We start from the raw sequence: 22,107 nt of genomic DNA, 5'->3' as shown, positions 1-22,107 counted from the left end.
TTAAGACTAGACCACTGTTAGACAGACTCTGTGTTAAGACTAGACCACTGTTAGACAGACTTTATGTTAAGACTAGACCACTGTTAGACAGACTTTGTGTTAAGACTAGACCACTGTTAGACAGACTCTGTGTTAAGACTAGACCACTGTTAGACAGACTCTGTGTTAAGACTAGACCACTGTTAGACAGACTTTATGTTAAGACTAGACCACTGTTAGACAGACTCTGTGTTAAGACTAGACCACTGTTAGACAGGCTCTGTGTTAAGACTAGACCACTGTTAGACAGACTCTGTGTTAAGACTAGACCACTGTTAGACAGGCTCTGTGTTAAGACTAGACCACTGTTAGACAGACTTTGTGTTAAGACTAGACCACTGTTAGACAGACTCTGTGTTAAGACTAGACCACTGTTAGACAGACTCTGTGTTAAGACTAGACCACTGTTAGACAGGCACTGTTAGACAGACTCTGTGTTAAGACTAGACCACTGTTAGACAGGCTCTGTGTTAAGACTAGACCACTGTTAGACAGGCTCTGTGTTAAGACTAGACCACTGTTAGACAGGCTCTGTGTTAAGACTAGACCACTGTTAGACAGGCTCTGTGTTAAGACTAGACCACTGTTAGACAGGCTCTGTGTTAAGACTAGACCACTGTTAGACAGGCTCTGTGTTAAGACTAGACCACTGTTAGACAGGCTCTGTGTTAAGACTAGACCACTGTTAGACAGGCTCTGTGTTAAGACTAGACCACTGTTAGACAGGCTCTGTGTTAAGACTAGACCACTGTTAGACAGGCTCTGTGTTAAGACTAGACCACTGTTAGACAGACTCTGTGTTAAGACTAGACCACTGTTAGACAGGCTCTGTGTTAAGACTAGACCACTGTTAGACAGGCTCTGTGTTAAGACTAGACCACTGTTAGACAGACTCTGTGTTAAGACTAGACCACTGTTAGACAGACTCTGTGTTAAGACTAGACCACTGTTAGACAGACTCTGTGTTAAGACTAGACCACTGTTAGACAGACTCTGTGTTAAGACTAGACCACTGTTAGACAGACTCTGTGTTAAGACTAGACCACTGTTAGACAGGCTCTGTGTTAAGACTAGACCACTGTTAGACAGACTCTGTGTTAAGACTAGACCACTGTTAGACAGGCTCTGTGTTAAGACTAGACCACTGTTAGACAGGCTCTGTGTTAAGACTAGACCACTGTTAGACAGACTCTGTGTTAAGACTAGACCACTGTTAGACAGGCTCTGTGTTAAGACTAGACCACTGTTAGACAGACTCTGTGTTAAGACTAGACCACTGTTAGACAGGCTCTGTGTTAAGACTAGACCACTGTTAGACAGGCTCTGTGTTAAGACTAGACCACTGTTAGACAGGCTCTGTGTTAAGACTAGACCACTGTTAGACAGGCTCTGTGTTAAGACTAGACCACTGTTAGACAGACTCTGTGTTAAGACTAGACCACTGTTAGACAGGCTCTGTGTTAAGACTAGACCACTGTTAGACAGACTCTGTGTTAAGACTAGACCACTGTTAGACAGGCTCTGTGTTAAGACTAGACCACTGTTAGACAGACTCTGTGTTAAGACTAGACCACTGTTAGACAGGCTCTGTGTTAAGACTAGACCACTGTTAGACAGGCTCTGTGTTAAGACTAGACCACTGTTAGACAGGCTCCGTGTATGTTTCCTTCCGGAACCACTGCAAGGCCAAAAACATCAGTGGCAGTTCTCTGCCTACGTCCCAAATGACTCCCTATTCCCTATATAGTGCACTACTTTTGACCAGGGCCCTATGACAGCCCTATGCACTACACAGGGAATAGGGTGCTATTCTTGACGCCACCCTGTATTGGGGTAATTTATAGAGGCAGTGGCACCAGACTCTTCCCGGCGCAGACAACAGACCAATAAATCCTCTCTTTTCCCCCACCTCCATTCTTCCCTGCTGCCATAACTTAATGGATGCTGAGTAAACATCAAATAAAGGTAGTGGCTGTAAATTACAGCCCAGAAATACCTATTTCTGCTTGGTGGGATACGTTATCGTCCTTCTCATAGGAGAGCCCAGCATTCCCAACGAGTCAACGTACAGCCATTAGCCAAAGAGTAGAATTTAGTTCACAGTACCTGTAGGCTAACGTCAATTGAAAAGATACCACATTCTATAGACTCTTCCACTGTAAAGATACCACATTCTATAGACTCTTCCACTGTAAAGATACCACATTCTATAGACTCTTCCATTGTAAAGATACCACATTCTATAGACTCTTCCACTGTAAAGATATCACATTCTATAGACTCTTCCATTGTAAAGATACCACATTCTATAGACTCTTCCATTGTAAAGATATCACCTTCTATAGACTCTTCCATTGTAAAGATACCACATTCTATAGACTCTTCCATTGTAAAGATACCACATTCTATAGACTCTTCCACTGTAAAGATACCACATTCTATAGACTCTTCCATTGTAAAGATACCACATTCTATAGACTCTTCCATTGTAAAGATACCACATTCTATAGACTCTTCCATTGTAAAGATACCACATTCTATAGACTCTTCCACTGTAAAGATACCACATTCTATAGACTCTTCCATTGTAAAGATACCACATTCTATAGACTCTTCCATTGTAAAGATACCACATTCTATAGACTCTTCCATTGTAAAGATACCACATTCTATAGACTCTTCCATTGTAAAGATACCACATTCTATAGACTCTTCCACTGTAAAGATACCACATTCTATAGACTCTTCCACTGTAAAGATACCACATTCTATAGACTCTTCCATTGTAAAGATACCACATTCTATAGACTCTTCCATTGTAAAGATACCACATTCTATAGACTCTTCCATTGTAAAGATACCACATTCTATAGACTCTTCCACAGTAAAGATACCACATTCTATAGACTCTTCCATTGTGAAGATACCACATTCTATAGACTCTTCCATTGTAAAGATACCACATTCTATAGACTCTTCCATTGTAAAGATACCACATTCTATAGACTCTTCCATTGTAAAGATACCACATTCTATAGACTCTTCCACAGTAAAGATACCACATTCTATAGACTCTTCCACAGTAAAGATACCACATTCTATAGACTCTTCCACTGTAAAGATACCACATTCTATAGACTCTTCCACTGTAAAGATACCACATTCTATAGACTCTTCCACTGTAAAGATACCACATTCTATAGACTATTCCACTGTAAAGATACCACATTCTATAGACTCTTCCATTGTAAAGATACCACATTCTATAGACTCTTCCACTGTAAAGATACCACATTCTATAGACTCTTCCACTGTAAAGATACCACATTCTATAGACTCTTCCATTGTAAAGATACCACATTCTATAGACTCTTCCACTGTAAAGATACCACATTCTATAGACTCTTCCATTGTAAAGATACCACATTCTATAGACTCTTCCACTGTAAAGATACCACATTCTATAGACTCTTCCACTGTAAAGATACCACATTCTATAGACTCTTCCACTGTAAAGATACCACATTCTATAGACTCTTCCATTGTAAAGATACCACATTCTATAGACTCTTCCACAGTAAAGATACCACATTCTATAGACTCTTCCATTGTAAAGATACCACATTCTATAGACTCTTCCACTGTAAAGATACCACATTCTATAGAATCTTCCATTATTACACAAAAATTGACAAAAAGGGAAAAAAATAGGCCAGTCTTTGAGGATTAGTTTCTTAGAAGGTCCCAGTTTTATGATTTTAGGATGGGTGATGTCACATAGAAACGTCAATTAGAAATAGTTCCACATTACATTATGAAAAGGGTTATACTAATCACACAGGTTCTTATGACACTGCTTTAGAACAATGTCCTCTGAGTAGTTTGAAAATACTAGACCTTCCAGCTTCACTGGAGACCTCAGAGGGAATGTCATGGAAGAGTCAGTAGCTATTTAGCATTACATGTCAAAGTTCATTTACAAAGGTGCGTTGGAAAACTCGTGTTTTACAGGCATCTTTTTTCCACCCTGTCTTCCAATACATGGAAAAATGATAGGAATGATGTGCTGTTTCTCCAGGCAGCTGAAAACAAATCACAATACAAACACAATGATCCAGACGCTTCTCCAGCATCAGCAGATTGGATTCCATGACACATAGTAAAACATCTACTCGTTTAGTAAGAGGTGGTTATTGTTAAAGGTCTCATTATCTATCTGCATCAATCAATCAATCAATCAATAAATCTATCTATCTGCATCAATCAATCAATCAATATATTTATCTGCATCAATCAATCAATCAATCAATAAATCTATCTGCATCAATCAATCAATCAATATATTTATCTGCATCAATCAATCAATCAATCAATAAATCTATCTATCTGCATCAATCAATCAATCAATCAATACATCTATCTATCTGCATCAATCAATCAGATTTGCAACTCATCTCAGCAACTGCTGATTCCTCTGTTTCCCCCTCCCATCCTACACCAGTTTCTAGACCTTTCTAAAAAGGAGATAAAAACCATCATAAACAGTGCCATAAACACAACAATCCACATAGAGGTCCTATCATTTAAAAAAGTGTTCCATGTAGTTATTTAACAACCCCCCCCCCCCTCTGAGCTAACCTAGATGAGGTGGTCTGATGGAAGCCTATCATCAATATGGATAGAGCAGACACCTGTAGAGAAGACAACTCAGGGCCTTGGCCCGCTGTCTCCACACAGAGTATAGCGTCCCAACTGGCAGTGCACCCTATTCCCTATGTAGTGCACTACTTTTGACCAGATACCTATGGGCCCTGGTGCCATTTGGGACGCAGAGAGTCTGCTCCTCAAGGAGTCAAATCACCTCACAGTGCCAGGAAACTGCCTGTCTGTCTCCTTGGAACAAGAAGACTCCAATTCCTGAGAAGAACAGGGTGATATATATTCTCTCCCTCCCTCTCTCCCTCCATCTCTCTCTCCCTCTCCCTCTTTCCCTCTCTCCCTCTCTCCCTCTCTCCCTCCCAGCTCAGAGAACAAGTGGCTGCTGTTCACAGTTCAAACTGCTGGATGAGACTCTGCCCTGAAGCCCCACACAACCTAAAACCCCAACAGGAATAACTGGCGCAAAGTCAAGAACGGGAATGAGAACACACTGAGGGAGCTAGCTAACACACACACACCACAGAGGTGTTTGTCTGCATCCTAAATGGCACCCTATTCCCTGTATAGTGCACTATTTTTGACCAAGGCCTATAAGGGCTCTGGTCAAAAGTAGTCTACTATGTAGGGTTTATGGTGCAATTTGGAGTGCAACAAACACCTTTGTGGTGAGTTGACTAGCTCCCTCAGGGAAAACATCCTTCATGGAAGAGCCAAGTTTGTGGACTGACGGAACAGCTGGCACATGTTTTATCTTTCATCTAGACGAGTCTCTTATACAAATCTGCAAAGAGACAAAATATCATAACATAAACTGTAAAAAAAATAATAATATATAAATATATATGAAACTGGCTTCAATTAATTTCTCTATAACCAAATGTTTTTATGAAGAACATCAGTGGTTCCCAATAATCAACAGCAGCCAGTGAAAGCTAAGTGTTATTGAATGTCTTTAAAACAGTCACAAAGACATCTGTAGGGCTTTCAATATAAGCCAATTTCACTTCTAACAGACCCAGCTGAGAGTTGGCTGCTCTGGTAGGGGAGAGGACACAGCCTGACTCCCTCACAGACCCAGCTGAGAGCTGGCTACTCTGGTAGGGGAGAGGACACAGCCTGACTCCCTAACAGACCCAGCTGAGAGCTGGCTGCTCTGGTAGGGGAGAGGACACAGCCTGACTCCCTAACAGACCCAGCTGAGAGCTGGCTACTCTGGTAGGGGAGAGGACACAGCCTGACTCCCTAACAGACCCAGCTGAGAGCTGGCTGCTCTGGTAGGGGAGAGGACACAGCCTGACTCCCTAACAGACCCAGCTGAGAGCTGGCTGCTCTGGTAGGGGAGAGGACACAGCCTGACTCCCTAACAGACCCAGCTGAGAGCTGGCTGCTCTGGTAGGGGAGAGGACACAGCCTGACTCCCTAACAGACCCAGCTGAGAGCTGGCTGCTCTGGTAGGGGAGAGGACACAGCCTGACTCCCTAACAGACCCAGCTGAGAGCTGGCTGCTCTGGTAGGGGAGAGGACACAGCCTGACTCCCTAACAGACCCAGCTGAGAGCTGGCTGCTCTGGTAGGGGAGAGGACACAGCCTGACTCCCTAACAGACCCAGCTGAGAGCTGGCTTGCTCTTTGATTCCTCTTTTCTGGAAGAATTATTTGTCTGCTCTCCTTTTTTTCTGTCCATTCTATTCCTCCTTCCTTCCTCCGTCTGTTCTGTTTGTTTTAAAACTCAGGCAAATGGCTAAAAATAATAATCTGTAAATCTTAAAATGCTAAATTATCTTGGTTTTGTGATCATGGAAAATCTCTGGCAATTCCAAGCCATCCATGTGTTAAGTACCACACAACACCACAGGCCCTACTAAAAACAAAACTTCAATGCATGACAGCCTGTCCCATGTTCCATAAACCTGTCGCACGCTGAGAGAAAACAGCATGGTGTTCGGAGTCCCAAATGGTACCCTGTTACCTATATAAGTCTCTGGTCAAAAGTAGCGCACTGCATAGGGAATAGACCAGGGGCCATTTGGTACGTCCCCATGGAGTCCAACCATTCAAATAAGTCTGTTACCAAGTCATGCTGAAGGATTTTGTTTTGTTCAGACAAGCTAAAAAACAAATGGTGAAACAATGATCATTCCAGTTATTCGTAGCCTACGGCCTGGTTAGATAGCCAACCAATTACATAGGCCTTTGACCAATTCTGTTGATCTCTCTGTCCTTCTCAGATCAGAGAAATATAGCCTCTTTTACCAACCGGATGCTGCTAGCTTATAGATCCAGTCCACTGAGATGTTTCTCTACTTGTTCAAAGTATGAAGAAGTATGAATCAAATCAAATCCATTTATAAAGCCCTTCGTACATCAGCTGATATCTCAAAGTGCTGTACAGAAACCCAGCCTAAAACCCCAAACAGCAATCAATGCAGGTGTAGAAGCACGGTGGCTAGGAAAAACTCCCTAGAAAGGCCAGAACCTATGACTGAGGCAGTAGCATCCACCACTCGGTGATCTTTTCTATGACCTTTGAACTCCATGTGAACCCAATAGTTGCCTGAAATGAATTCGCAAAAGAAGAAAACTTGATTACTAAAAACTAAAGGATTCACCACAAGCGCGCACACACACACACACACACCCACAAACCCACACAGGCCCAGTCACACACGCAGACACAGAACACACGCACCATACGCACACACACGCACACGCACGCATACACAGAGTACAGAAACTCAGTGGTCCTCCGGGCGATATGGGGGGGGGGTTAGGGTTAGGGGGAGGGGGGGCATCAGCCTCGACCACATGGAACTATTTTCTGGGACCTTTAAACTTCATGTGAACCCAGCCCATCGCCTGACATGAACTGGACAGGGAACTGTCCAAAATATCCGTGCCCTATTGAAACATCTGCTATACTTTAGCTGGCCCATAAAAGCTGAGATGTGTCTATTGTGTATCTTGCAGAAAGGGTTCAACAGTGATTAAAATTCCTTACTGGACACATAATGGAAACCAATAGCATGTCCCAAATAGCACCCTATTCCCTATTTAGTGCACTGCTTTTAACCAGAGTTGATATGGGCCCTGGTCAAAAGTAGTGCTCAATTATAGGGAATAGGGTGCGATTTGGGACGCAGACAACGTAACAGGGATAAGTGCCATTGGTGTTATGTCAAAAGTCTAGAAGCTGAGTTGTTAGTTAAACATCAGAAATAACTGATACGTTCACCAAGAGAAACAGTTCCACCATAATAAACCTATTCATTCCAATTATTCAAGTGATTCAACTGGACTTACTTCCTTTGACAGGCACCATCAGCTGCTATTCCAAGTGGTTTTCTTACAAATGGTTCCCATGAAAACAGCAGACAGCTTGACCCTTCACAAACCGATTACATGAGAAATGGAATAACTTCGTTTCTGGTTATCGTTTGAGTAAGGATGTAAAATATATATATTAAAGTATCTATGACTTGGGTGGCTGGAGTCTTTGAAAAATGCTCAGGCCTTCCTCAGACACCGCCTGGTATATAGGTCCTGGATGGCAGGGAGCTTGGCCTTCCCCTGACACCGCCTGGTATAGAGATTTTGGATGGCAGGGAGCTCGGCTTTCCTCTGACACCGCCTGGTATATAGGTCCTGGATGGCAGGGAGCTCGGCCTTCCTCTGACACCGCCTGGTATAGAGTTTCTGGATGGCAGGGAGCTCGGAGCTCTGTCAAAGTAACCATCTGGTTCTTGGTCATCTCCCTGACCAAGGCACATCTCCTCACATTGCTCAGTTTGGCCAGGCAGGACAGCTCTAGGAAGAGTCTTGATGGTTCCAATCTTCCTCCATTTAAGAATGATGGAGGCCACTGTGTTCTTGGGGACCTTCAACGGTGCATTTAAATGTTTTTTTGTCATTATGGGGTATTGTGATGTCATTATGGGGTATTGTGATGTCATTATGGGGTATTGTGATGTCATTATGGGGTATTGTGATGTCATTATGGGGTATTGTGATGTCATTATGGGGTATTGTGATGTCATTATGGGGTATTGTGATGTCATTATGGGGTATTGTGATGTCATTATGGGGTATTGTGACGTCATTATGGGGTATTGTGATGTCATTATGGGGTATTGTGATGTCATTATGGGGTATTGTGATGTCATTATGGGGTATTGTGATGTCATTATGGGGTATTGTGATGTCATTATGGGGTATTGTGATGTCATTATGGGGTATTGTGATGTCATTATGGGGTATTGTGATGTCATTATGGGGTATTGTGATGTCATTATGGGGTATTGTGTGTAGATTGATGAGAAATGTGTTTTTATTGAATCCATTTCAGAATAAGGCTGTAACGTAACAAGATGTGTAAAAAGTGAAGGGGTCTGAATAGTTTACGAACACACTGTATTTGTCATCATTATATTCTGCGAATCACACGACTGCAAGGCATAGCTCCAGATTGAGGCAAGACACGTATCAAAGACAAGAACCGGGGAGGGTTAGGGGGAAGGTGTTGTTGGAAATGATTGGTAGATTAAGCCAATTAAGCCAATGCACAGGTTTCTCGTGGTCTTTCTATTGGCTTACGAAGGCGTTGGTCCTCCAGACTCTTTGCACATTTGGGCAGAAGTGCCTGGGAACCAGATGACTACTCTGATGACAGAATAGAGGCTGTACAGGCCCTGTTTTAAGATTGAGAAGACACATTACAGTGTCCTTGTACAACACCAGCACGTACATCGAGAGGTTGGACTGACATACAGAAGGTTATGGGTTTACGTCCCTTGACAGGAAGCTGTCTGAAATGAAAGATTGATTAGTGGCAATGGGAAGTATTGAAGTCCCTCAGAACCTCAAAAAACATTGTTTGATGGAAAACTTCAATTATCTAATTATTCCTCCAACTACATCTGTTCTGTGTTGGAGAAACCAGTGGAGCTCCACTTTATCCCATGTAGGGAGTAGCAGGTATCAACTGGTTCCTCTCCAGAACCCATTCAGGTTTGGGGAAACACTGTCAAAGGAACACGAGGAAATCGAGGCTGAATGAAGCAAAGCAGTTTGAATAACAGCACTGTTGACCTTGTTATCCTTATTAAACTGCCGTTAGAATTCAAACCATCGCGTTTGGCAATGAGGCTGCACTGAGCTTCAGAAGTTGTATTGACCTCAGCCTCGCAGGCCAATAAGTGAGCAGGCCCAAATGTCACAGAGACCGTGGCCAGTGTTCTGTCAAACCCACGTCATTAAGCACTGTAACGTTATCCCAGTTATGACTAACTCTGAAACGCATGTTTTCAGATCGCATCATACAGCCTGTGAAATAGGTTAGGAGTCTGTTCAGCTCGCAGACATTGGTTGGTGGCAGGAAGTGAACACACACACACAAAGTTTAATTTTACACACAGTGACACAAAGGCACCAGAGACATACAGACCGACAGACATGCAGACAGATACTCCTAGAGGGGTTATGAAATCAGCCATCTATCCTAGCCCACTGGGCACAGACATGCAGACAGACACTCCTAGAGGGGTTATGAAATCAGCCATCTATCCTAGCCCACTGGGCACAGACATGCAGACAGACACTCCTAGAGGGTTTATGAAATCAGCCATCTATCCTAGCCCACTGGGCACAGACATGCAGACAGACACTCCTAGAGGGTTTATGAAATCAGCCATCTATCCTAGCCCACTGGGCACAGACATGCAGACAGACACTCCTAGAGGGGTTATGAAATCAGCCATCTATCCTAGCCCACTGGGCACAGACATGCAGACAGACACTCCTAGAGGGGTTATGAAATCAGCCATCTATCCTAGCCCACTGGGCACAGACATGCAGACAGACACTCCTAGAGGGGTTATGAAATCAGCCATCTATCCTAGCCCACTGGGCACAGACATGCAGACAGACACTCCTAGAGGGGTTATGAAATCAGCCATCTATCCTAGCCCACTGGGCACAGACATGCAGACAGACACTCCTAGAGGGGTTATGAAATCAGCCATCTATCCTAGCCCACTGGGCACAGACATGCAGACAGACACTCCTAGAGGGGTTATGAAATCAGCCATCTATCCTAGCCCACTGGGCACAGACATGCAGACAGACACTCCTAGAGGGTTTATGAAATCAGCCATCTATCCTAGCCCACTGGGCACAGACATGCAGACAGACACTCCTAGAGGGGTTATGAAATCAGCCATCTATCCTAGCCCACTGGGCACAGACATGCAGACAGACACTCCTAGAGGGGTTATGAAATCAGCCATCTATCCTAGCCCACTGGGCACAGACATGCAGACAGACACTCCTAGAGGGGTTATGAAATCAGCCATCTATCCTAGCCCACTGGGCACAGACATGCAGACAGACACTCCTAGAGGGGTTATGAAATCAGCCATCTATCCTAGCCCACTGGGCACAGACATGCAGACAGACACTCCTAGAGGGGTTATGAAATCAGCCATCTATCCTAGCCCACTGGGCACAGACATGCAGACAGACACTCCTAGAGGGGTTATGAAATCAGCCATCTATCCTAGCCCACTGGGCACAGACATGCAGACAGACACTCCTAGAGGGGTTATGAAATCAGCCATCTATCCTAGCCCACTGGGCACAGACATGCAGACAGACACTCCTAGAGGGGTTATGAAATCAGCCATCTATCCTAGCCCACTGGTCACAGACATGCAGACAGACACTCCTAGAGGGGTTATGAAATCAGCCATCTATCCTAGCCCACTGGGCACAGACATGCAGACAGACACTCCTAGAGGGGCTTATGAAATCAGCCATCTATCCTAGCCCACTGGGCACAGACATGCAGACAGACACTCCTAGAGGGGTTATGAAATCAGCCATCTATCCTAGCCCACTGGGCACAGACATGCAGACAGACACTCCTAGAGGGGTTATGAAATCAGCCATCTATCCTAGCCCACTGGGCACAGACATGCAGACAGACACTCCTAGAGGGGTTATGAAATCAGCCATCTATCCTAGCCCACTGGGCACAGACATGCAGACAGACACTCCTAGAGGGGTTATGAAATCAGCCATCTATCCTAGCCCACTGGGCACAGACATGCAGACAGACACTCCTAGAGGGGTTATGAAATCAGCCATCTATCCTAGCCCACTGGGCACAGACATGCAGACAGACACTCCTAGAGGGGTTATGAAATCAGCCATCTATCCTAGCCCACTGGGCACAGACATGCAGACAGACACTCCTAGAGGGTTTATGAAATTAGCCATCTATCCTAGCCCACTGGGCACAGACATGCATAGTGCCTCCCAGGCCATTAGTCACAGTACTCTGACAGACACTCCTAGAGGGTTTATGAAATCAGCCATCTATCCTAGCCCACTGGGCACAGACATGCAGACAGACACTCCTAGAGGGGTTATGAAATCAGCCATCTGTCCTGCCCACTGGGCACAGACATGCAGACAGACACTGGATAGAGGGGTTATCAAATCAGCCATCTATCCTGCCCACTGGGCACAGAGGTGCATAGTGGACACTCCTAGAGGGCCATTATGAAATCAGCCATCTATCCTAGCCCACTGGGCACAGACATGCAGACAGACACTCCTAGAGGGGTTATGAAATCAGCCATCTATCCTAGCCCACTGGGCACAGACATGCAGACAGACACTCCTAGAGGGGTTATGAAATCAGCCATCTATCCTAGCCCACTGGGCACAGACATGCAGACAGACACTCCTAGAGGGGTTATGAAATCAGCCATCTATCCTAGCCCACTGGGCACAGACATGCAGACAGACACTCCTAGTGGGGTTATGAAATCAGCCATCTATCCTAGCCCACTGGGCACAGACATCAATTCAACGTCTATTCCACGTCGGTTTAATGTAATTTCATTGAAATGACATGGAAACAACGTTGATTCAACCAGTGTGTGCCCAGTTGGATATATGTGATCTCCCTCCCAGAGAGCAGAGAGGGTACAGAACAGACTCCAACACTAGCACCTCCCAGACAGGACCGGGTTAGCCCTAGGTTGGTGTTCAAAATGGCACCCTATTCCCTATAAAGTGCACGATGTACAATAGGGCCTTGGTCAAAAGTAGTGCACTATGTAGGAAATAGGGTGCCATTTGAGATGCAGTGCTAGTGGACGGCCTGGATGGCCATTAGTCACAGTACTCTGCCCTGTCTGTCCTGTCCGTCTGCTGGGCCTTCAGAGGTGCATAGTGGACGGCCTGGATGGCCATTAGTCACAGTACTCTGCCCTGTCTGCCCTGTCCGTCTGCTGGGCCTTCAGAGGTGCATAGTGGACGGCCTGGATGGCCATTAGTCACAGTACTCTGCCCTGTCTGCCCTGTCCGTCTGCTGGGCCTTCAGAGGTGCATAGTGGACGGCCTGGATGGCCATTAGTCACAGTACTCTGCCCTGTCCGTCTGCTGGGCCTTCAGAGGTGCATAGTGGACGGCCTGGATGGCCATTAGTCACAGTACTCTGCCCTGTCTGTCCTGTCCGTCTGCTGGGCCTTCAGAGGTGCATAGTGGACGGCCTGGATGGCCATTAGTCACAGTACTCTGCCCTGTCTGCCCTGTCCGTCTGCTGGGCCTTCAGAGGTGCATAGTGGACGGCCTGGATGGCCATTAGTCACAGTACTCTGCCCTGTCTGTCCTGTCCGTCTGCTGGGCCTTCAGAGGTGCATAGTGGACGGCCTGGATGGCCATTAGTCACAGTACTCTGCCCTGTCTGTCCTGTCCGTCTGCTGGGCCTTCAGAGGTGCATAGTGGACGGCCTGGATGGCCATTAGTCACAGTACTCTGTCCTGTCTGTCCTGTCCGTCTGCTGGGCCTTCAGAGGTGCATAGTGGACGGCCTGGATGGCCATTAGTCACAGTACTCTGTCCTGTCTGTCCTGTCCGTCTGCTGGGCCTTCAGAGGTGCATAGTGGACGGCCTGGATGGCCATTAGTCACAGTACTCTGCCCTGTCTGTCCTGTCCGTCTGCTGGGCCTTCAGAGGTGCATAGTGGACGGCCTGGATGGCCATTAGTCACAGTACTCTGCCCTGTCTGCCCTGTCCGTCTGCTGGGCCTTCAGAGGTGCATAGTGGACGGCCTGGATGGCCATTAGTCACAGTACTCTGCCCTGTCTGTCCTGTCCGTCTGCTGGGCCTTCAGAGGTGCATAGTGGACGGCCTGGATGGCCATTAGTCACAGTACTCTGTCCTGTCTGTCCTGTCCGTCTGCTGGGCCTTCAGAGGTGCATAGTGGACGGCCTGGATGGCCATTAGTCACAGTACTCTGCCCTGTCTGCCCTGTCCGTCTGCTGGGCCTTCAGAGGTGCATAGTGGACGGCCTGGATGGCCATTAGTCACAGTACTCTGTCCTGTCTGTCCTGTCCGTCTGCTGGGCCTTCAGAGGTGCATAGTCACAGGACGGCCTGGATGGCCATTAGTCACAGTACTCTGCCCTGTCTGTCCTGTCCGTCTGCTGGGCCTTCAGAGGTGCATAGTGGACGGCCTGGATGGCCATTAGTCACAGTACTCTGCCCTGTCTGTCCTGTCCGTCTGCTGGGCCTTCAGAGGTGCATAGTGGACGGCCTGGATGGCCATTAGTCACAGTACTCTGCCCTGTCTGTCCTGTCCGTCTGCTGGGCCTTCAGAGGTGCATAGTGGACGGCCTGGATGGCCATTAGTCACAGTACTCTGCCCTGTCTGTCCTGTCCGTCTGCTGGGCCTTCAGAGGTGCATAGTGGACGGCCTGGATGGCCATTAGTCACAGTACTCTGTCCTGTCTGCCCTGTCCGTCTGCTGGGCCTTCAGAGGTGCATAGTGGACGGCCTGGATGGCCATTAGTCACAGTACTCTGTCCTGTCTGTCCTGTCCGTCTGCTGGGCCTTCAGAGGTGCATAGTGGACGGCCTGGATGGCCATTAGTCACAGTACTCTGCCCTGTCTGCCCTGTCCGTCTGCTGGGCCTTCAGAGGTGCATAGTGGACGGCCTGGATGGCCATTAGTCACAGTACTCTGTCCTGTCTGTCCTGTCCGTCTGCTGGGCCTTCAGAGGTGCATAGTGGACGGCCTGGATGGCCATTAGTCACAGTACTCTGTCCTGTCTGTCCTGTCTGTCTGCTGGGCCTTCAGAGGTGCATAGTGGACGGCCTGGATGGCCATTAGTCACAGTACTCTGTCCTGTCTGTCCTGTCCGTCTGCTGGGCCTTCAGAGGTGCATAGTGGACGGCCTGGATGGCCATTAGTCACAGTACTCTGCCCTGTCTGTCCTGTCTGTCTGCTGGGCCTTCAGAGGTGCATAGTGGACGGCCTGGATGGCCATTAGTCACAGTACTCTGCCCTGTCTGCCCTGTCCGTCTGCTGGGCCTTCAGAGGTGCATAGTGGACGGCCTGGATGGCCATTAGTCACAGTACTCTGCCCTGTCTGTCCTGTCCGTCTGCTGGGCCTTCAGAGGTGCATAGTGGACGGCCTGGATGGCCATTAGTCACAGTACTCTGTCCTGTCTGTCCTGTCCGTCTGCTGGGCCTTCAGAGGTGCATAGTGGACGGCCTGGATGGCCATTAGTCACAGTACTCTGCCCTGTCTGCCCTGTCCGTCTGCTGGGCCTTCAGAGGTGCATAGTGGACAGGCCTGGATGGCCATTAGTCACAGTACTCTGTCCTGTCTGTCCTGTCTGCTGCTGGGCCTTCAGAGGTGCATAGTGGACGGCCTGGATGGCCATTAGTCACAGTACTCTGTCCCTGTCTGTCTGTCTGGGGCCTTCAGAGGTGCATAGCGGACGGCCTGGATGGCCATTAGTCACAGTACTCTGCCCTGTCTGTCCTGTCCGTCTGCTGGGCCTTCAGTCTGTCCTGTCCGTCTGCTGGGCCTTCAGAGGTGCATAGTGGACGGCCTGGATGGCCATTAGTCACAGTACAGTCTGCCCTCTGTCCTGTCTGTCTGCTGGGCCTTCAGAGGTGCATAGTGGACGGCCTGGATGGCCATTAGTCACAGTACTCTGCCTGTCTGCCCTGTCCGTCTGCTGGGCCTTCAGAGGTGCATAGCGGACGGCCTGGATGGCCATTAGTCACAGTACTCTGCCCTGTCTGTCCTGTCCGTCTGCTGGGCCTTCAGAGGTGCATAGCGGACGGCCTGGATGGCCATTAGTCACAGTACTCTGTCCTGTCTGCCCTGTCCGTCTGCTGGGCCTTCAGAGGTGCATAGTGGACGGCCTGGATGGCCATTAGTCACAGTACTCTGTCCTGTCTGCCCTGTCCGTCTGCTGGGCCTTCAGAGGTGCATAGCGGACGGCCTGGATGGCCATTAGTCACAGTACTCTGCCCTGTCTGTCCTGTCCGTCTGCTGGGCCTTCAGAGGTGCATAGTGGACGATGGAAATATTTCACATGTTGTGCTATGTGCGTAGGTTAGACTTCCTATCACACTCTCTTGAATTTTGCTCTGAATTCAGGATGCATACTCTTTATTTTCTTGCCTGAGTGTGATTGGGGAGACAAACATTCAAAAAGGGACTTGGTTGGAAGGGCTGTCACTGAGTTTTGATTTCTGCAGACCACAGGATATAATGTTGTATGTGACTTATACACAAATTCACTAGATTTGACATAATGAGAGCAAACTGATTTGGCTCTGGGTTTTTCTGGTACTGTACTTGTAGCTTATTACAGTAGGAAATACAGTAGCTCACCTAAATACAGAGGCCTGAGATAGAGAGCCTGAACAAATCATCATCTATTTCACTAGGCTATTTTGTTAATAATTCAAGGTCAATTATCCAAGTCAAGGAGTACACATAAAACACTTTTTTTTAAATCACTCTGTTGTTTTGCTAATACATTTTTCTGTGTTACATCATAGAAAATACAGAAAGGCCAAGGCATCAACATACAGAAGGACTAGTTCAGAGCATCAAGATACAGAAGGACTAGTTCAGGGCATCAACATACAGAAGGACTAGTTCAGAGCATCAACATACAGAGGACTAGTTCAGGGCATCAAGATACAGAAGGACTAGTTCAGGGCATCAACATACAGAAGGACTAGTTCAGGGCATCAAGATACAGAAGGACTAGTTCAGAGCATCAAGATACAGAAGGACTAGTTCAGGGCATCAAGATACAGAAGGACTAGTTCAGGCATCAACATACAGAGGACTAGTTCAGGGCATCAACATACAGAAGGACTAGTTCAGGTTCAGTCTGCATCAACATACAGAAGGACTAGTCAGGGCATCAACATACAGAAGGACTAGTTCAGGCATCAAGATACAGAAGGACTAGTTCAGAAGGCATAGTTCAACATACAGAAGGACTAGTTCAGGGCATCAAGATACAGAAGGACTAGTTCAGGGCATCAACATACAGAAGGACTAGTTCAGGGCATCAACATACAGAAGGACTAGTTCAGGCATCAACATACAGAAGGACTAGTTCAGGGCATCAACATACAGAAGGACTAGTTCAGGGCATCAACATACAGAAGGACTAGTTCAGGGCATCAACATACAGAAGGACTAGTTCAGGGCATCAACATACAGAAGGACTAGTTCAGGGCATCAACATACAGAAGGACTAGTTCAGGCATCAACATACAGAAGGACTAGTTCAGGGCATCAACATACAGAAGGACTAGTTCAGGCCATCAACATACAGAAGGACTAGTTCAGGGCATCAACATACAGAAGGACTAGTTCAGGCATCAACATCACAGGACTACAGGGCATCCTGGACTAGTCTGCAGGGCATCAGTTCAGGGCATAGTGGAGAGGACTAGTTCAGGGCATAGTTCAGTCACATACAGAAGGACTAGTTGCTGGGCATCAAGATACAGGAGGTTCAGCATCAACATACAGGGACTAGTTCAGGCATCAACATACAGAAGGACTAGTTCAGGCATCAACATACAGAAGGACTAGTTCAGGCATCAACATACAGAAGGACTAGTTCAGGCATCAACATACAGAAGGACTAGTTCAGGCATCAACATACAGAAGGACTAGTTCAGAGGTGCATCAACCTACAGAAGGACTAGTTCAGTCATCAACATACAGAAGGACTAGTTCAGGGCATCAACATACAGAAGGACTAGTTCAGGGCATCAACATACAGAAGGACATAGTTCAGTGCATCAACATACAGAAGGACTAGTTCAGGGCATCAACATACAGAAGGACTAGTTCAGGGCATCAACATACAGAAGGACTAGTTCAGGCATCAACATACAGAAGGACTAGTTCAGGGCATCAACATACAGAAGGACTAGTTCAGGGCATCAACATACAGAAGGACTAGTTCAGGGCATCAACATACAGAGGACTAGTTCAGGGCATCAAGATACAGAAGGACTAGTTCAGGGCATCAACATACAGAAGGACTAGTTCAGTCATCAGTACATACAGAAGGACTAGTTCAGTGCATCAACATACAGAAGGACTAGTTCAGGGCATCAACATACAGGGACTAGTGGGCCAGAGGCATCAACATACAGAAGGACTAGTTCAGGGCATCAACATACAGAAGGACTAGTTCAGGGCATCAACATACAGAAGGACTAGTTCAGGGCATCAAGGTGCATACAGAAGGACTAGTTCAGGCATCAACATACAGAAGGACTAGTTCAGGGCATCAAGATACAGAAGGACTAGTTCAGGGCATCAGAAGGACTGTTCATACAGAAGGACATACAGAAGGACTAGTTCAGGGCATCAAGATACAGAAGGACTAGTTCAGTCCATCAACAGAAGGACTAGTTCAGGGCATCAAGATACAGAAGGACTAGTTCAGGTCTGTCAACATACAGAAGGACTAGTTCAGGGCATCAACATACAGAAGGACTAGTTCAGGGCATCAACATACAGAAGGACTAGTTCTGGGCATCAACATACAGAAGGACTAGTTCAGGGCATCAACATACAGAGGACTAGTTCAGGGCATCAACATACAGAAGGACTAGTTCAGGGCATCAACATACAGAAGGACTAGTTCAGGGCATCAACATACAGAAGGACTAGTTCAGGGCATCAACATACAGACAGGAGGACTAGTGCATCAACATACAGAAGGACTAGTTCAGGGCATCAAGATACAGAAGGACTAGTTCAGGCATCAAGATACAGAAGGACTAGTTCAGGGCATCAACATACAGAAGGACTAGTTCAGGCCATCAACATACAGAAGGACTAGTTCAGGGCATCAAGATACAGAAGGACTAGTTCAGGGCATCAACATACAGAAGGACTAGTTCAGGGCATCAACATACAGAAGGACTAGTTCAGGCATCAACATACAGAAGGACTAGTTCAGGGCATCAAGATACAGAAGGACTAGTTCAGGGCATCAGTCACAGTACAGAAGGACTAGTTCAGGGCATCAACATACAGAAGGACTAGTTCAGGCATCAACATACAGAAGGACTAGTTCAGGGCATCAAGATACAGAAGGACTAGTTCAGGGCATCAACATACAGAAGGACTAGTTCAGGGCATCAACATACAGAAGGACTAGTTCAGGGCATCAAGATACAGAAGGACTAGTTCAGGGCATCAACATACAGAAGGACTAGTTCAGGGCATCAAGATACAGAAGGACTAGTTCAGTGCATCAACATACAGAAGGACTAGTTCAGGGCAACATACAGAAGGACTCAGGGCATCAAGATACAGAAGGACTAGTTCAGGCATCAACATACAGAAGGACTAGTTCAGGGCATCAAGTACAGAAGGGCCTTCAGTTCAGGTGCATCAGAAGGACTAGTTCAGGGCATCAACATACAGAAGGACTAGTTCAGGGCATCAAGATACAGAAGGACTAGTTCAGGGCATCAACATACAGAAGGACTAGTTCAGGGCATCAACATACAGAAGGACTAGTTCAGGCATCAACATACAGAAGGACTAGTTCAGGGCATCAACATACAGAAGGACTAGTTCAGAGGCATCAACATACAGAAGGACTAGTTCAGGGCATCAACATACAGAAGGACTAGTTCAGGGCATCAACATACAGAAGGACTAGTTCAGGGCATCAAGGTACAGAAGGACTAGTTCAGGGCATCAAGATACAGAAGGACTAGTCAGGAAGGCATCAAGATACAGAAGGACTAGTTCAGGGCATCAACATACAGAAGGACTAGTTCAGGGCATCAACATACAGAAGGACTAGTTCAGGGCATCAAGATACAGAGGACTAGTTCAGTCTGCATCAACATACAGAAGGACTAGTTCACGGCCTGGATGGCTAGTTCAGGGCATACAGAAGGACTAGTTCAGGGCATCAACATACAGAAGGACTAGTTCAGTGCATCAACATACAGAAGGACTAGTTCAGGGCATCAACATACAGAAGGACTAGTTCAGGGCATCAACATACAGAAGGACTAGTTCAGGGCATCAAGGTACAGAAGGACTAGTTCAGGGCATCAACATACAGAAGGACTAGTTCAGGGCATCAAGATACAGAGGACTAGTTCAGGCATCAACATACAGAAGGACTGGTTCAGGGTGCATCAACATACAGAAGGACTTAGTTCAGTACATCAACATACAGAAGGACTAGTTCAGGGCATCAACATACAGAAGGACTAGTTCAGGGCATCAACATACAGAAGGACTAGTTCAGGGCATCAACATACAGAAGGACTAGTTCAGGCATCAACATACAGAAGGTTCAGGGCTAGTTCAGGGCATCAACATACAGAAGGACTAGTTCAGGGCATCAACATACAGAAGGACTAGTTCAGAAGGCATCAGGCACAACATACAGAAGGACTAGTTCAGGGCATCAAGATACAGAAGGACTAGTTCAGGCATCAACATCAGAAGGACTAGTTCAGGGCATCAACATACAGAAGGACTAGTTCAGGGCATCAACATACAGAAGGACTAGTTCAGGCATCAACATACAGAGGACTAGTTCAGTCATCAACATACAGAAGGACTAGTTCTGGGCATCAAGATACAGAAGGACTAGTTCAGTGCATCAACATACAGAAGGACTAGTTCAGGGCATCAAGGTGCATAGTGGACAGGCCAAGTCACAGTACTAGTTCAGTGCATCAACATACAGAAGGACTAGTTCAGGGCATCAAGATACAGAAGGACTAGTTCAGGGCATCAACATAGATACAGAAGGACTAGTTCAGGGCATCAACATACAGAAGGACTAGTTCAGGCATCAACATACAGAAGGACTAGTTCAGGGCATCAAGATACAGAAGGACTAGTTCAGGGAAGGACTAGTTCAGGGCATCACATACAGAAGGACTAGTTCAGAAGGACAGGCATCAAGATCACAGAAGGACTAGTTCAGGGCATCAACATACAGAAGGACTAGTTCAGGGCATCAAGGGTCTACATAAGGACTAGTTCAGGGCATCAAGATACAGAAGGACTAGTTCAGGGCATCAAGATACAGAAGGACTAGTTCAGGGCATCAACATACAGAAGGACTAGTTCAGAGCATCAAGATACAGAAGGACTAGTTCAGGGCATCAACATACAGAAGGACTAGTTCAGGGCATCAACATACAGAAGGACTAGTTCAGGGCATCAACATACAGAAGGACTAGTTCAGGCATCAACATACAGAAGGACTAGTTCAGGGCATCAACATACAGTCTTCAGGGCATCAACATACAGAAGGACTAGTTCAGGGCATCAAGATACAGAAGGACTAGTTCAGGGCATCAACATACAGAAGGACTAGTTCAGTGCATCAACATACAGAAGGTTCAGGGGTCTCAACATACAGAAGGACTAGTTCAGGGCATCAGTCACATACAGAAGGACTAGTTCAGGGCATCAACATACAGAACAGTTCAGGGCATCAACATACAGAGGACTAGTTCACAACATACAGAAGACTAGTTCAGGGCATCAACATACAGAATGACTAGTTCAGGGCATCAAGATACAGAACAATCAGGGCATCTGGACATACAGAGGACTAGTTCAGGGCATCAACATACAGAAGGACTAGTTCAGGGCATCAGGGCACATACAGAAGGACTAGTTCAGGGCATCAACATACAGAAGGACTAGTTCAGGGCATCAAGATACAGAAGGACTAGTTCAGGGCATCAACATACAGAAGGACTAGTTCAGGGCATCAACATACAGAAGGACTAGTTCAGGGCATCAACATACAGAGGACTAGTTCAGGGCATCAACATACAGAAGGACTGTTCTGGGCATCAACATACAGAAGGACTAGTTCAGGGCATCAACATACAGAAGGACTAGTTCAGGGCATCAACATATACAGAAGGACTAGTTCAGGGCATCAAGATACAGAAGGCTAGTCAATCAACATACAGAAGGACTAGTTCAGGGCATCAACATACAGAGGACTAGTTCAGGGCATCAAGATACAGAAGGACTAGTTCAGGGCAGTCAACATACAGAAG

The sequence above is a fragment of the Oncorhynchus keta genome, unplaced genomic scaffold (assembly GCF_023373465.1).
Source record: "Oncorhynchus keta strain PuntledgeMale-10-30-2019 unplaced genomic scaffold, Oket_V2 Un_contig_15588_pilon_pilon, whole genome shotgun sequence".
NCBI classification, from domain to species: Eukaryota; Metazoa; Chordata; class Actinopteri; order Salmoniformes; family Salmonidae; genus Oncorhynchus; species Oncorhynchus keta.
This window is presented reverse-complemented; position numbering follows the sequence as displayed.